Genomic DNA, 17040 nt, shown 5'->3' with positions numbered 1-17040 from the left:
TTCATTTTTAAATTAATAAAACCAATATCCCAAAACATCATCATAAAAATCCAGATAAAAAAATGTATCAATCATCATATCATATCAGAGTAAATCAGAAAATGCATAACGAGGTGGTGTGTGCTCTGCAATTATCCTGGGCTCTTCCCTTTGGAACCTGAAGCTCCTGAAACATAAACTGAAAACCGTAAGCACAAAGCTTAGTGAGTTCCCCAACATACCACATACCATACATAAACAAACACATAACGGGCACCGCCCACAATGTAACACCGGGTTCATGGTATGATTTTATTTAAGTTTCTATTTTAATTTTGCCACGAACTCGGCGATTCTGCATCCCGACTCGCCGAGTAGCAGCAGGGTGGACACGGGGTTTGAGCGGTGAACTCGGCGAGTCGATGCATGGACTCGTCGAGTCCACCTGTCTGGATGAAGCTCTATTTTCAGACATTTCACCCTATGTTACCCATTCTAAAACACCCATTTCGTCCCATTCTCTTCCAGAAGAACTGTAGAGCGAAACCCTAGCCCTTTTTGATCCTTGAGAGTGATTTTGGCTTGGTGAAGGAAGTTTGAAGCTTAAGAGAAGAAGGAGGAAGTTGGAAGGTGCAAGGAAGTGTGGTAGATCCGAAATCTACCCTGGGAGAAGCTCCTAACCAGGTAAGAAAGCTCCTTCTTAACCTTTAGTATAATAGATTCCCTTTTTGTCCCTTATATGTGGATTTCAAGACCTTAAACCTCCCAAACTCCGTGTGTTTATACCCTAGGAGCTTAGATTTATGGTTTGGAACCATTGCATGTCTCAGTTTTGGCCAGAATGGGTGAAGAGTCGAAGGGTACTCGGCGAGTTCCATGAAGATGGCCTTAGACTCGGGGAGTTGGATAAACAACTCGGCGAGTCCTATGAAGATTGCCTGGTACTCGGCGAGTCGTTCTTCAAACTCGGCAAGTCCCTTGAATATAGCCTTAAACTCGACGAGTTGTTCTTCCAACTCGGCGAGTCATATGATCAGTCACTAGGATAAGAAGGGTTTAAGTGTAGGAGGTCCAACCCTCCGTAGTCGCACGTGGAATTAGCAATTTAACGTGTAGCTATAGTCCCAGAATCTCCAAATCTCCAAGGTTGATGTTCTGATGGAAGATTGGAGCGATTTGTGAGATCTGTTCGTCGGACTCGGCGAGTCACCCCCTTGGACTCGGCGAGTCCAGTCGCGGGTTTGTTAGTTGTCCCCGTCTAGCGAGTCAGGCTGACTCAGTGAGTGGGAACAGGGACCCGATGAGTCAGAGTCGGGCTAGACATAGAAGGACTCGGCGAGTCGTCATATGGACTCGGCGAGTCCAGTCAATCAGAAGGTTGACTTTGACCAAGGAGTTGACTTTGACCGGTCATTTGACCTTAGGGGTATTTATGAGTACCTAATCCATGTTTACGGATTTATAGCCGGAGGGATTACCGGTGCGGCAGCCAGGCGTAGTCTGAGCAGGTTTTCGGCAGCTACTCTCGAGGTGAGTTTCCTTCCAGTAGGGACGGGTCTAAGGCACCAAGGCCGGCCCGTATAGACGATATGTTAGTATCGGAGTGTGGGCGGAGCCCGTATCTCATAGCTGAGTTTGATTGTGATATATGCCAGTATGATAGAATTGCTTATAATTGTTGTCTGTGTGATACTTGTATGTTATGGTTTAGTAGCGGAGTGTGGGCGAGGCCCGTATCTCCATGGATAGCAGAGTGTGGGCGAGGCCCGTATCTCCTAGCTAGTAGAGTGTGGGCGAGGCCCGTATCTCTATGGGTGTGGGCGAGGCCCGTATCTCTTAGCTGTTCATTATATGATTGCATGGTATGTGGCATTATGGGGGAAATCACTAAACTTCGTGCTTACGTTTTATAGTTTTGTTTTCAGGTATCTCTTCAGCTAGGGAAAAGGAGCTGGCGCGGTAGCGGCATATCACATACACTCTTGTTTCCGCACTATGGATTTCTGGGATGTACTCTGAATATTTTACTATGATGTTACAGGTTTTCAGACATAAAGTAATATTATGAATGTTTTATAACGATGTTTTTATGTATTAACCTAATTTAAAAATGAAATTTTTAGTTGATATTTTCGGGATGTTACAAGTTGGTATCAGAGCCCTGGTTTGAGGGATTCGGACACACCTTCGGTGGTGTCTGGACTCAAATCGAGGGATTAAAAGATTTTTATAAAGAAATGATTTTCTAAAGACTAAGTAAAAGGGATTTCTAAAAAGAAAAAGGTGTGTGATGTGCGCGACCGGCCGAGCTCAAGTAAGTTTTCCCCAAAGTGCCCATACAAGTTTACGTTATGATTATCAGTTCAGTTTCAGTAGAACAGCATGCTAGAATAGGACTAAGGATCTAGGAATGATGCCTTATGTGCCTGCTTTATGTGTTTCGGCTTTTTGAGAATTGCATGCTAGTACAGATCAGTCAGTATGATAGCCAGAGTAGTATATACTTGATTATGTGTACTCAATGCCCGAATGCTGCTTGCTTTGTGCTATTAGGAGTTCTAGTCGTCTTTCACTAACTAGTAAACGAATATGCTAAGTTACATATTGTAAGGATTAAATAATTTCAGAAGGTTGGGTCTAGCCCTATTTCGCAGCTCTTGTTTGAGTCCAACCGTTGTAGGGTAGGACCTCTCATTCGAATAATTATCTAGTCTGAGTAATATGTAATAGTATTCGCAAGCTAGTTAGGGAAAGAAAGCAGGGACTTCTTGAGTTGAGGCAATTCTTGAGGACTTGGTTGAGTTGAGGCAATTCTTGAGCTGATGGCAGAGAGTGGGATGGCGATTACTTAGGGTAAGCCTAGGGGGAGAGTAGCACGAGAACCGCAGTATTAGTAGAAAGGACTTGGTTGAGTTGAGGCAATTCTTGAGGAAAGTACAGATAGACGTGGAAGGTAGTATGGGCCCGTACTACTAAAAGCGGAGGATCCGTACTCGATTCAAAAAGGGCCGAAGCGAGACCGGGGACTAGTGGTATGTATGTGAGCCTCGTTAGTGGAATATGGTATGATGGTGGTTATGCTATGTTTTGCAGTATGGTGACCACACGACAGGGAGCGGGAGGCTCAGGATCAGGATCGGGTTCGGGTTCAGGGTCCGAACCAGTTGATGAGGGTCTACGCGAGTTCATTGCGTCAGAGATAACCAGGGGCATCCTTGAGTCGACTCCCATCATCTTCGGGTCGATCAAGGAGGGTATTGTAGAGTTGATGGAGGATCGTCTCAGGGCGTTCAGGAGTGATATGGCGGCTAGCCAGTCAGGACCACGCACACTGTCCTTTAAGGACTTCATGGGCAGTGGTGCATCAGATTTCCATGGGGCGAAGGACCCCATTGCTGCCAGACGATGGATTGCAGACCTTGAGTCTGCACAGCTGATCAGTTTCTGCCCCTAGGGGTCGAAGGTACGATTTGCAGCAGGGTGTCTACGTGACAGAGCTAGAGATTGGTGGGAGTCGGTTTGTGACTCTTTGGGAGCCGCGACCATTGAGGCTATGACATAGCCGGACTTTGTGACACGATTCAGGGCGGAATTCGCGCCTGCGGTGGAGCTCCAGCAGTTGGCACGGGAGTTCTTGGATATGAGGCAGACGACAGAGACAGTGGCGGAGATCACTGCCAAGTTCCGGGAGAGGGCGCTACTGGTGCCCCAGTATGCAGGTGATGAGGATATGAGGAGGACCCGCTACCATGACATGCTGCGAGCCGACATTCGGGAGCATGTCAGTTTTTCAGCTTGCCCTACCCTGGATTCTATGATTGCTAGGGCGAGGGAGAGGGAGATAGATCTGGAGCACATCCGGAAGAGGAAGGCAGAGGAGGGACAGACGATAGGGGCTTCGGGAAAGAAGCCCAAGGGATCAGATGGTAGGCCGAAAGGCCATTCAGGACCGGGCCGCTGTAGGAAGTGCGGCAGGTCGCACGAGGGAGCGTGTAGATTAGGATCGACAGGCTGCTACAGGTGCGGCAAGACGGGACACTTCAGCAGGGATTGTACTGCCCCTGCTCCGGTTATTCAGACATCTGAGTTGTTGTGTTTCCACTGCAACCAGAGGGGCCACAAGAGGGCCAACTGCCCCCAGTTGACAGCAGCAGCGCCAGTACAGGCGCCAGCTCCAGCGACCCTACGGATTACAGATGGCCGGCAGGGCAAGGCAGAGGCTCCAGTGGTGAGGAGCCGGGCATTTCAGCTGACAGCCGAGGAGGCACGCGCTGCACCCGATGTGGTGACGGGTATGATTCTTTCCCTCTGACCTATTTATATGAGATTTATGATATTGATATGTGCTCTGTGTATATACGTTTAGGATCGTTCCATGTGAACGGTATTCCAGTCCAGGTGTTGTTTGATTCGGGGGCTACCCGATCCTTTGTTTCTCTTGCACTTAGCAAGAAGTTTCCTGAGTCCTCGGGCATGTTGGATTGCCCTTTAGAGGTCGAGATTGCGGACGATCGGTCGGTGCGAGCATCAGAGGTCTTCCGAGATTGTGTGTTAAGGTTGTTCGAAGAGCGGTATTAGGTTGACCTAGTTGCCATTCCATTGCGGGGAAACAAGGTCATTTATGGTATGGATTGGCTGAGTCCCAATGGGGCAGTGATAGATTGCGCACAACAGTTAGTACGAGTCAGAGCCCCAAGTGGGGGAGAGTTAGTAATTCAGGGTGAGAGATCACAGCGAGGGCCAGCCTTCTGTTCGGCAGCGAGGGCAAGGCGTTACCTTCAGCAGGGTTGCGCAGGATATGTCGCATATGTCATGGACACCCGGGAGGCGGGTAAGGCGACGGTGGGCGATGTGCCCGTAGTACGAGAGTTCGCGGATGTATTCCCCGAGGAGCTGCCTGGGATACCTCCAGAGCGACAGGTGGAGTTCAGGATCGACCTAGTCCCTGGTGCGGCTCCGATAGCCAAGGCACCGTATCGGTTGGCTCCTTCTGAGATGTAGGAGTTGTCTACACAACTTCAGGAGCTGTTAGACAAGGGTTTCATTAGACCGAGCAGTTCACCCTGGGGAGCCCCGATTCTGTTTGTGAAGAAGAAGGACGGGTCGCATCGGATGTGTATCGATTATAGGGAGCTGAATAAGGTAACGGTGAAGAACCGCTACCCACTCCCGAGGATTGACGATCTCTTTGACCAGCTTCAGGGAGCATCTTGGTTCTCCAAGATAGATTTGCGTTCGGGGTATCACCAGGTGAGGGTCAGAGAGGAGGATGTGCAGAAGACGGCATTTCGGACACGTTATGGCCACTATGAGTTCGTGGTGATGCCTTTCGGGCTCACCAATGCTCCTGCCGCGTTCATGGAACTCATGAACCGCGTGTGTAGACCGATGTTAGACCGGTCGGTGATAGTATTTATTGATGATATCTTGGTTTACTCCAAGACGCGAGAGCAGCATGAGGAGCATTTGCGGGAGGTTTTGGAGACCTTGAGAAGGGAGAACTTGTATGCTAAGTTCTCCAAGTGTGAGTTCTGGTTGCGCGAGGTGCAGTTTCTTGGGCACCTTGTCAACCAGAACGGGATTTCGGTGGATCCGGCCAAGGTGGAGGCCGTGATGAGATGGGAGGTTCCGAAATCTCGATCTGAGATTCGGAGTTTCTTGGGATTAGCTGGCTACTATCGGAGATTCATCCAGGATTTCTCCAAGATAGCATTGCCCCTGACCAGGTTAACGAGGAAGGCTGTGGTCTTTCGTTGGGGGCCTGAGCAGCAGGCATCATTCGAGACACTGAGACAGAGATTGTGCGAGGCGCCAATCTTAGCCTTGCCAGAGGGTATGGAGGATTTTGTTGTATACTGCGATGCGTCCATCTCAGGTTTGGGTACGGTATTGATGCAGAGAGGGCATGTCATCGCCTACGCGTCGAGGCAGCTGAAGCCTCACGAGGCGAACTACCCGACGCATGATTTGGAGTTGGGGGCTGTTGTGTTCGCCCTCAAGATTTGGCGTCATTACCTCTATGGGGTTCGCTGTACGATTTACATGGACCACAAGAGTTTGAGGTACCTCATGGACCAGCCAAATCTGAATATGAGGCAGCGTCGGTGGCTTGATGTGGTAAAGGATTGTGATTGTGAAATCCTTTATCACCCGGGGAAGGCCAACGTGGTGGCCGATGCGCTTAGCCGCAAGGCGGCACCGATCAGGGATATTTGCATGCGGATGACAGTGGTGACTCCGCTTTTGGAGCGGATCCGGGAGGCTCAGCAGGAGGCTATGAAGGAGGAACATCGGAAGAGTGAGCGGATTGTGGGACAGGTTTCCTCCTTCGACTATGACAGCAGAGGATTATTGATATTACACCGCAGGGTGTGGGTTCCATATCTCGGAGGCGTGCGCCAGGTTCTGATGGAGGAGGCGCACAAATCCCGATTCTCCATTCATCCAGGGGCAACGAAGATGTATAGGGATCTTCGTCTGGACTATTGGTGGCCCTGCATGAAGCGGGATGTAGCATGGTACGTTGAGCGGTGCCTGACCTGCAGGAAGGTCAAGGCCGAACACCAGAGACCGCACGGCGAGATGCAGCCGTTGGATATCCCGCTGTGGAAATGGGAAGACATCACGATGGATTTCATCACCAAGCTTCCCAGGACCGCGCGGGGAATGGATTCGATATGGGTCATCGTCGATCGATTGACCAAGAGCGCCCACTTTATCCCGATTCAGGAGAGCATCTCGGCCGAGAAATTGGCCGATATCTACATCAGAGAGGTGGTGGCACGGCACGGGGTGCCAGTTTCAGTGATTTCGGATAGGGATGTGCGGTTCACTTCCAGGTTCTGGAAGAAGTTTCATGACAAGCTGGGTACTCGTCTGCATTTTAGTACAGCCTTTCACCCGCAGACGGATGGCCAGAGCGAGCGGACCATCCAGACTCTGGAGGACATGTTGCGGGCGTGTGTTTTAGACTTCGGTGGTAGCTGGGATACCTATCTTCCTTTAGCCGAGTTTTCATATAACAACAGCTATCACGCGAGTATTGACCGCCCTCCCTTCGAGATGTTGTACGAGAGGAAGTGCATGACCCCGATATGTTGGGGCGAGGTTGGACAGAGAGTCATGGGAGCACCGAAGTAGTGCTCAAGACGACAAAGAAGATTCAGCAGGTCCGGAGCAGGCTTCAGACTGCTCAGAGTCGGCAGAAGAGTTATGCCGATAGGCGCCGATCAGACCTGGAGTTCCAGGTCGGGGATATGGTTCTCCTGAAAGTGTCACCGTGGAAGGGCGTCATCCGATTTAGGAAACGGGGCAAGTTGGGTCCCAGGTATATTGGACCGTTTAGGGTTGCAGCCCGGGTGGGCAAGGTGGCATATCAGCTGGACCTGCCAGCTGAACTCAGTCAGATCCACAGCACTTTCCACGTCTCCCAGCTGCGGAAGTGCCTGGTGGACGATTCAGCAGTGGTACCTTTGGAGGACATCCAGGTTGATGGCAACCTGAATTATATCGAGCGGCCTGTGGCTATCCTAGACCGGAAGTCGAAGGAACTGAGGAACAAAAGGGTGGAGCTGGTGAAGGTGCAATGGCAGCATCGGAAGGGCTCAGAATGGACTTGGGAGCCCGCGGATGAGATGATGGAGCATTATCCGGAGCTGTTCCGGAAGGGAGCGGCAGACTTCGAGGACGAAGTCTAAAATAAGTGGGGGAGATTTGTAACACCGGGTTCATGGTATGATTTTATTTAAGTTTCTATTTTAATTTTGCCACGAACTCGGCGAGTCTGCGTCCCGACTCGCCGAGTAGCAGCAGGGTGGACACGGGGTTTGAGCGGTGAACTCGGCGAGTCGATGCATGGACTCGGCGAGTCCACCTGTCTGGATGAAGCTCTATTTTCAGACATTTTACCCTATGTTACCCATTCTAAAACACCCATTTCGTCCCATTCTCTTCCAGAAGAACTGTAGAGCGAAACCCTAGCCCATTTTGATCCTTGCGAGTGATTTTGGCTTGGTGAAGGAAGTTTGAAGCTTAAGAGAAGAAGGAGGAAGTTGGAAGGTGCAAGGAAGTGTGGTAGATCCGAAATCTACCCTGGGAGAAGCTCCTAACCAGGTAAGAAAGCTCCGTCTTAACCTTTAGTATAATAGATTCCCTTTTTGTCCCTTATATGTGGGTTTCAAGACCTTAAACCTCCCAAACTCCGTGTGTTTATACCCTAGGAGCTTAGATTTATGGTTTGGAACCATTGCATGTCTCAGTTTTGGCCAGAATGGGTGAAGAGTCGAAGGGTACTCGGCGAGTGCCAAAGTGCACTCGGCGAGTTCCATGAAGATGGCCTTAGACTCGGGGAGTTGGATAAACAACTCGGCGAGTCCTATGAAGATTGCCTGGTACTCGGCGAGTCGTTCTTCAAACTCGGCGAGTCCCTTGAATATAGCCTTGAACTCGACGAGTTGTTCTTCCAACTCGGCGAGTCATATGATCAGTCACTAGGATAAGAAGGGTTTAAGTGTAGGAGGTCCAACCCTCCGTAGTCGCATGTGGAATTAGCAATTTAACGTGTAGCTATAGTCCCAGAATCTCCAAATCTCCAAGGTTGATGTTCTGATGGAAGATTGGAGCGATTTGTGAGATCTGTTCGTCGGACTCGGCGAGTCACCCCCTTGGACTCGGCGAGTCCAGTCGCGGGTTTGTTAGTTGTCACCGTCTAGCGAGTCAGGCTGACTCAGTGAGTGGGAACAGGGACCCGATGAGTCAGAGTCGGGCTAGACATAGAAGGACTCGGCGAGTCGTCATATGGACTCGGCGAGTCCAGTCAATCAGAAGGTTGACTTTGACCAAGGAGTTGACTTTGACCGGTCATTTGACCTTAGGGGTATTTATGAGTACCTAATCCATGTTTACGGATTTATAGCCGGAGGGATTACCGGTGCGGCAGCCAGGCGTAGTCTGAGCAGGTTTTCGGCAGCTACTCTCGAGGTGAGTTTCCTTCCAGTAGGGACGGGTCTAAGGCACCAAGGCTGGCCCGTATAGACGATATGTTAGTATCGGAGTGTGGGCGGAGCCCGTATCTCATAGCTGAGTTTGATTGTGATATATGCCAGTATGATAGAATTGCTTATACTTGTTGTCTGTGTGATACTTGTATGTTATGGTTTAGTAGCGGAGTGTGGGCGAGGCCCGTATCTCCATGGATAGCAGAGTGTGGGCGAGGCCCGTATCTCCTAGCTAGTAGAGTGTGGGCGAGGCCCGTATCTCTATGGGTGTGGGCGAGGCCCGTATCTCTTAGCTGTTCATTATATGATTGCATGGTATGTGGCATTATGGGGGAAATCACTAAGCTTCGTGCTTACGTTTTATAGTTTTCTTTTCAGGTATCTCTTCAGCTAGGGAAAAGGAGCTGGCGCGGTAGCGGCATATCACATACACTCTTGTTTCCGCACTATGGATTTCTAGGATGTACTCTGAATATTTTACTATGATGTTACCGGTTTTCAGACATAAATTAATATTATGAATGTTTTATAACGATGTTTTTATGTATTAACCTAATTTAAAAATGAAATTTTTAGTTGATATTTTCGGGATGTTACACACAATCTCATGATGGGCCCCGCCCATTGAGTATAACATGCCCCGCCCAAACTCACATATAGGGCTACATCCACTGAGTATAACGGGCCCTGCCCAAACTCACATAACGGGCCCCACCCAACATACAAATCATATATGCATATACATATACAAGAGTCACACAGACATCTAGTATCCTAACATAACTGATCATGGGCCGGTATCGGTGCCTTAGACCTGTTGGGTTTTGAGCATTCTAACACAACTATGGTGTACATGCAACCTTAGAAACGTTGGATCTATGTGTTCTCTAATATTCATGCAAATTTGATTTTCCAAGGTTTTCATCCTATCTAGCATGACATGGGGTACTTGTAATATAAAAACTAGTAGAATGACATACCTTTTCTTGTAGCTTGGATTCCTTAAGACCTTGTGAGCCTAGCACCCCAAATGTGATGCCTCAAATGTTTCACACAACACCTACAACTCTTGGAATAACTTGAGATAAGAACACTTTGATCACAAAATCGGCTAGCCCTCCTTGTCTTGTCTTAGTGGCCGATTTTACTCCATATGAGGTTCTTTATATAGTGTGTCACATGTAGGGTTACACCATGTAAACCCTAATGTGCATGGCTTTTCATTTCCCCCATGATCCATGGGTTACAACCTCCATGGAGCATCTATGGAGCACCCAATTGGTCCTAGCCCAATCTAGTGAATCATGAACCATAAGCCCACTACATAAGAATGAATGATTTACATAACCAATCCTCATATATTTAATTAGTCTCTTTTTGATCACAAAATTAATTCCAAATTAATTCTTGATCAATACTAATTAAATAATTCGATTTCATATTAACATATTAGAACTTATAATATATTAACAAACCATAAGTGTCCTTTTTCTCATTATGTCTATACAATTGTTGAGATGCCGAGCAACCCAAATGGACCATGCCAAACCGGGTCAAGTATATACCAAATATAGTTATGGACTTAGACACCTTATCCAGTAGTCTCCCACTTGGATAAGTCTAATAACTATAGTTGCAAGTATGACTTCAGGAACCAACCAGCAATCGTAGCTCTTTCAAAGTCTCGCAGAACTAAGATGATGATGATGCACCATTTAAGATAAGTGATCATATAATCCTCTGTTCTAGATATCACCTGGACAAATACATGGAACAATGTCGTACTTATTGTCTAGTAGTTTGTTCCCGATTTCCGATTTGTTTGACATAGAACTAAACTGAACACATCAATTTGGTTCTGACCGGGCCTAGTACATAGGTCAAAACAAAATCATCGAGGGGCCCAGATATCGCTTCTAATCCCCCAAGGACTAGAAGGAACAGATAAACTTCGACTCATATGCTTATACTAACTACTTGTTGAATCATACACAAAAGCACTTTTTATAACATCGAGTTACCAATGCGTTTTCGTGCAATCAATGCACAACCAACTCATAATCAACAACTCATATATCTAGGTTTGAAGACTTATATGATATTACTGTCTCACGATCACTCGAGATAAATTCCATGAAGTGATGCAAGTGAGCATGGGTTGAATCCAATACTCAGAACTTATGAGCACTCATGAATGTTGTAGCAACCATTTGCTATGTCTAGCACCTTAAACATCTACAAACCCAATTCATGAAAGTCTTGATTCATATCTACTTCCAACATATGACTGACTGTGGAGAGTTTGAATAAAGTAATTATTCTGGAAGTCAAAACATGCAAAATTGAAACAATAGTAAACATTGACACAAGATAGCAAAACTTTACTTATAAATAAACAACAACTTTTATTTAATCTTCAAATGTCAATTTACATTTTACAAGTTTCAGAAAAACTATCTAATCTGTAAAACTATTATCATCGTTCAGCCTGATGCGACTCGCATGCTGCAAATGCTTAGCCCTACACAGTCCCTTAGTGAGGGGATCTGTTGGGTTCTCATCCGATGATACCCTCTTCACCACGAGGAGTCCTTCTTTTATCCGATGTCTAATGAAATGGTATTTTCTGTCAATGTGCCTGGATCTTCCGTGATCCCTTGGTTCCTTAGCTAAGGCAACTGCACCTTCGTTATTACAGAAAATCTCCATAGGATCCTTAATAGCTGGTACAACTCCAAGGTCTCCAATGAAGTTCTTTTGCCATATAGCCTCCTTTGCTGCCTCGCTTGCCGCTATATACTCTGATTCGCAAGTTGAATCAGCCACTGTTTCCTGTTTGGAACTTTTCCAAGTGATTGCTCCTCCATTTAGGGTAAAGACCCATCCCGACTGAGAGCGGAGATTATCCCTATTAGTCTGGAAGACATCATCACTATACCCCATTATTCTCAAGTCATCACTCCCACCAAGGGTAAGGACCCAGTCCCTAGTCCTCCATTGGTACTTGAGAATATTATTCACCGCAGTCCAGTGAGCCTTGCCTTGATTCCCTTGATATCTGCTGACCATGCTTAAAGCAAAGGCCACATCAGGGCGAGTACAAGTCATAGCATACATGATCGAGCCCATAACGGAAGCATATGGTACATGAATCATCTCAGCTACCTCAACCTCTGTACTCGGACTCTGAGTCTTACTCAGTTTGGTGTTGCTCTGGATTGGTAAGTCACCTTTCTTGGAATACTGCATGCTGAACCTTTTCAGCACCTTATCCAAGTAGGTACTTTGACTAAGTCCAGTTAGTCTCTTACTCATTTCTCTTAATATCCTTATCCCTAGGATATAGGCAGCTTCTCCAAGGTCCTTCATAGCGAAACACTTCCCAAGCCAGGACTTAACTTCCTGCAAGGTTGGGATGTCATTTCCTATGAGTAGTATGTCATCCACATACAATACCAAAAAGCTAACTATACTCCCACTAGCCTTAAGATATACACATGACTCATCTTCGCTCCTTGAAAAACCAAACTCTTTGACTTTCTCATCAAAAAAAAGATTCCATCTGCGAGATGCTTGTTTCAATCCATAGATGGATTTCTCAAGCATACACACTCTATTAGGGTGCTTTGCATCGACAAAACCCTCTGGCTGACTCATGTAAACGACCCGGTACATTGTCAACCAAGTTCCACACTTGATTGTCATACATGGTCTGAATCTCGCTATCCATGGACTCTTTCTATTGGCAGATTCAAGGCCTGCCATGGATTCCTTAAAGTTGTTAGGTTCATCCAGATTTACCAGTGTCCTATCACTGATAAATTCATCACCTTCTACAGTAATATAAAAACCATAGTAATGCTCCGGTGGATTCCTAACTCTTGTGGAACGCCTTAGAGGTACGGACTCGTCAACAGGAGTTTCCTCCTCAGGTTGATCGCTAGGGTTTGAGGTTCCTTCACCGCTTGACTCTTGAAGTTCTTCAAGATCAATTTGCCTCCCACTGTTTCCTTGGCTTATGAATTCTCTCTCACGAAAGACCCCTCTTCTTGCCACAAATACCACATTCTCACTGGGTCTGTAGAAGAGGTAACCAAAAGAATTTTATGGGTAGCCGATGAAAATACATCGCTCACTTCGAGGTTCGAGCTTGTCCTGAGTCTCACGTCTCACGAAAGCCTCGCAACCTCAAATCTTGATGTGGTCTAAATTGGGAACTTTCCCAGTCCACATCTCGTGAGGTGTTTTGGCAACCTTCTTGGTAGGGACTAGATTAAGGATATGGGCGGCAGTCTCTAAGGCATACCCCCAGAACGAGATTGGTAACGAAGCTCGACTCATCATGGAACGAACCATATCTAACAAGGTTCGATTGCGCCTCTCAGCCACACCATTAAGCTGTGGTGTTATGGGAGGTGTCAATTGTGAAACAATTCCACATTCCTTAAGATAGTGAAGGAACTCTGTACTAAGATACTCTCATCCTCGATCAGATCGGAGCATCTTAATGTTCCTGCCCAACTGATTCTCCACTTCCTGTAAAAACTCTTTGAACTTTTCAAAGGTTTCTGACTTATGCTTGATTAAGTAGACATAACCATATCTACTGTAATCATCAGTAAAAGTCACATAGAAGCGGTTAGCATCCCTTGTGGCGGTTCTGAAGGGTCCACACACATCTGTGTGTATGAGGTCTAACAAACCTTCACCCCTAACACAAGTACCAGTGAAGGGTGACTTTGTTATTTTTCCAAGCAAACAAGACTCGCAAATATCATCTGACTTCAAGTCAAACGACTCCAAGACTCCAACCTTCTGGAGTTGCCTATGTGCTTCTTGTTAACATGACCAAGACGACAATGCCACAAGGATGTTTTATCCAAACTAGTGGAAGAATCGATATGTAACACATTATTTCCTAAGTTGTCTACAACCGACACAATTTCATATACACCATCACAAGGTAATGCTTTTAAATAAAGAACATTATTATAAAAAGCATTAATACCACCAACTTCATTATCAAATGAAAAAGTAAATCCTTGTTTGTACAAGCCATGAAAGGAAATAATAATTTTCGCCATTTCAGACGAGTAACAACACTTATTCAAATCTAATACTAACCCACTACTTAGCAACAAAGAATAAACTCCAATATTGGTGACAGGTGAAGCTTTCCTATTACCCATGATCAAGTTTATCTTTCCGTGCTCCACATCCTCACTTCTTCTTAGGCCCTGCAAATCAGAACATATATGAATACCACAACCTGTATCAAGAACTCAAGAAGTAGTATGTGGTGAGTTATTAGACAATATAATGTAAATACCTGCATGGGTAGGCTTGACCTTCCCATCCTTAACATTTTGCAGGTACTTGGGGCAGTTTCGTTTCCAGTGCCCCTTTTCCTGACAATAGAAGCATTGACCTTCTTTTGGGTTGGAAGAAGGAGTGACATAACCACCTTTGGTTCCACTTGAAGAGGAGCCATCAAGAGACTTCCCCTTGGTACCCTTCAAATGGTTCTTCCTCTTCTTCCCTCTACTTTGCCCGATTGCCAGAACAGGAGCGGCGGTAGGAGTAGGAGTAGTAACAACCGATTTTCCCTTAAGACCAGTTTCAGTGGTCTTCAAGAGCCCTTGAAGTTTGCTAAGTGTGACCTCCTCCTTGTTCATGTGATATGTCATTCGGAAATGATCATAACAAGAAGGTATGGAGTGCAGTATAATATCAATGGCCAACTCCTCGGGGAAGTTCACATTCAACTTGAGCAAACGATCCACAAACCTTTGCATTTTCTGCATGTGGCTTGTGATGGGTTCACCATCCTTCATTCGGGTTGTTATCATGGAAGAGATGATTTCATACCTCTCTTGACGAGCACTTTGATGGTAGCGGTCCATCAAGTCCATGTGCATCTCAAAAGGGTAAAAGTCCTCAGAGGACTTTTGGAGTTCAGCTTTCATTATGGCCAACATGATACATGCCACCTTGGTAGCATCTCTCTCATGTGCCCTAAAGTTAGCGATCTCATCTGGAGTAGAAGTTGACTCATCTATTTCCTTCAGCTCCTTGTCGAGGACATATTCATTGTCCTCGTAACGAGTGACCATCCTGATGTTCCTGATCCAATCATTAAAGCTAGAACCATCAAAGATGACTCTCCCATAAAGGTTCATGAGAGAGAAGGAGCCGGTAGGGATTGAGCCAGAAGCAACATTGTTGGAAGACATCTGAAAAGAAGAAAGACAAGTTTAGATTAGATATAGAATCCTTAATAAGACACCCAAATGTAATATTAAAGCTAGGACCCAACACAATACTTTATAACTTGGAAGAGGGATGTCGTAATCCAAGCTATAAAATATTTGAAGGTAGGTGAATGACGAGTCACCAATTTCCACCATGAAAAACGAAATAAATTATTAGGTTTTAATTGGATTGAAACTCCTAGATTCTTTTGAGATTCATTGAACTTTTCAATGGCATGTTTAAATCTCGATTGTGCCCTCTCAAGTTTGTGACTGGGATGCCGAGGATCACAAACAAGGTGCGAATAACCATGAAAATTTACTTGGTACCCTCAATCTTTATCACCTAATCGATGTGTCGGTTACCCACACACGCTCCACCGATCTATGATAAATATTAAGTCACCCTTTGCCACTCTTACTAGTCCATGTTAGTGTGCCGGTGACCCACACACGCTCCACCAACGACTTGGTAAGGTACAAAGTGTAATTTCATGGGTTAGCACCAATTTCACATTTTCCTAAAGTAACTAAGATTGGGAATTTATAAAGGTTTAGTTACTTTATATATATATTCCATTATACTTTTAATGAGATTTATAGTCCTTGTCCTACCCGTTCGGCTAACGACCCTCCACCAGTCAAGGAAGCGGTGGGTGAGAGTGGACACCCATTAAGCTGTCATTTTATAGGCAACAACCTTATACCCCCCTTATAGACCAGCTTCGTGAATGACGCCTACTAACGGTAGAACCGACTTGCTCTTATACATACATATATATATATATATATATATATATATATATATATATATATATATATATATATATATATATATATATATATATATATATATTATTAACTTATAATACTATAAAGTATAAGGGTTGAATTTTAACTTTTAAAACTCTAGGGTTTGGAATTAAAGTTTTCTAAAGGACTGTACAAATTCCAAAACTTGAGGGCAAGTTTTGAAACTATTCAAAACCTTTTATGTTCATAACTTATGGGTTTAATGGTTTATTAAAATGAAGACTCTTCACTTTATGTAACCTATGGCTCTTTAATGACAATTTAAAGAAGTGACTTTTGGTAATCCATAACTTGAGGACAAATTATAGACTCCATCAATAGACATCAATATCAAGAATTACACTAACAAACAATTTGCAAATAATTCCTATGATCTTCTAAAACTCACAAGTATGAACATTCATATCAACAATTTCAAGAATCATATAAACACATAGAAAACTTAAAATTTTGATAATAACCATTGTAAAAGGATTAGCATAATCATTACACCATCAAAAACAGGTTTTATAAGTCCAAAACAGTTTAGGGTAATGATTCTAGTCCATTTCCAACAGCAAAAATCGAAATTCTGCACACAGGGGCTCCTACTCGCCGAGTGCAAGAACCTACTCGACGAGTAGGATGCATTTTCATTAGGACACGTCGAGTCCCCCCATGGACTCGGCGAGTTTACTGAACAGTTAGCAGAAAAATCGATTTTTTCAAGCAGTTTGCATCAAATACAAAGAAAACAAGCCTAGGCTCTGATACCACTGATGGGTTTTGAGCATTCTAACACTCCTATGGTGTACATGCAACCCTAGAAACCTTGGATCTATGTTTTCTCTAATATTCATGCAAATTTGATTTTCCAAGGGTTTCATCCTATCTAGCATGGCATGGGGTACTTGTAATATAAAAACTAGTAGAATGACATACCTTTTCTTGTAGCTTGGATTCCTTAAGACCTTGTGAGCCTAGCACCCCAAATGTGATGCCTCAAATGTTTCACACAACAC

This window comes from Lactuca virosa, chromosome 5 (genome assembly GCF_052849685.1).
Source record: "Lactuca virosa cultivar CGN04683 chromosome 5, Lactuca_virosa_CGN04683_v6, whole genome shotgun sequence".
NCBI lineage: Eukaryota > Viridiplantae > Streptophyta > Magnoliopsida > Asterales > Asteraceae > Lactuca > Lactuca virosa.
This window is presented reverse-complemented; position numbering follows the sequence as displayed.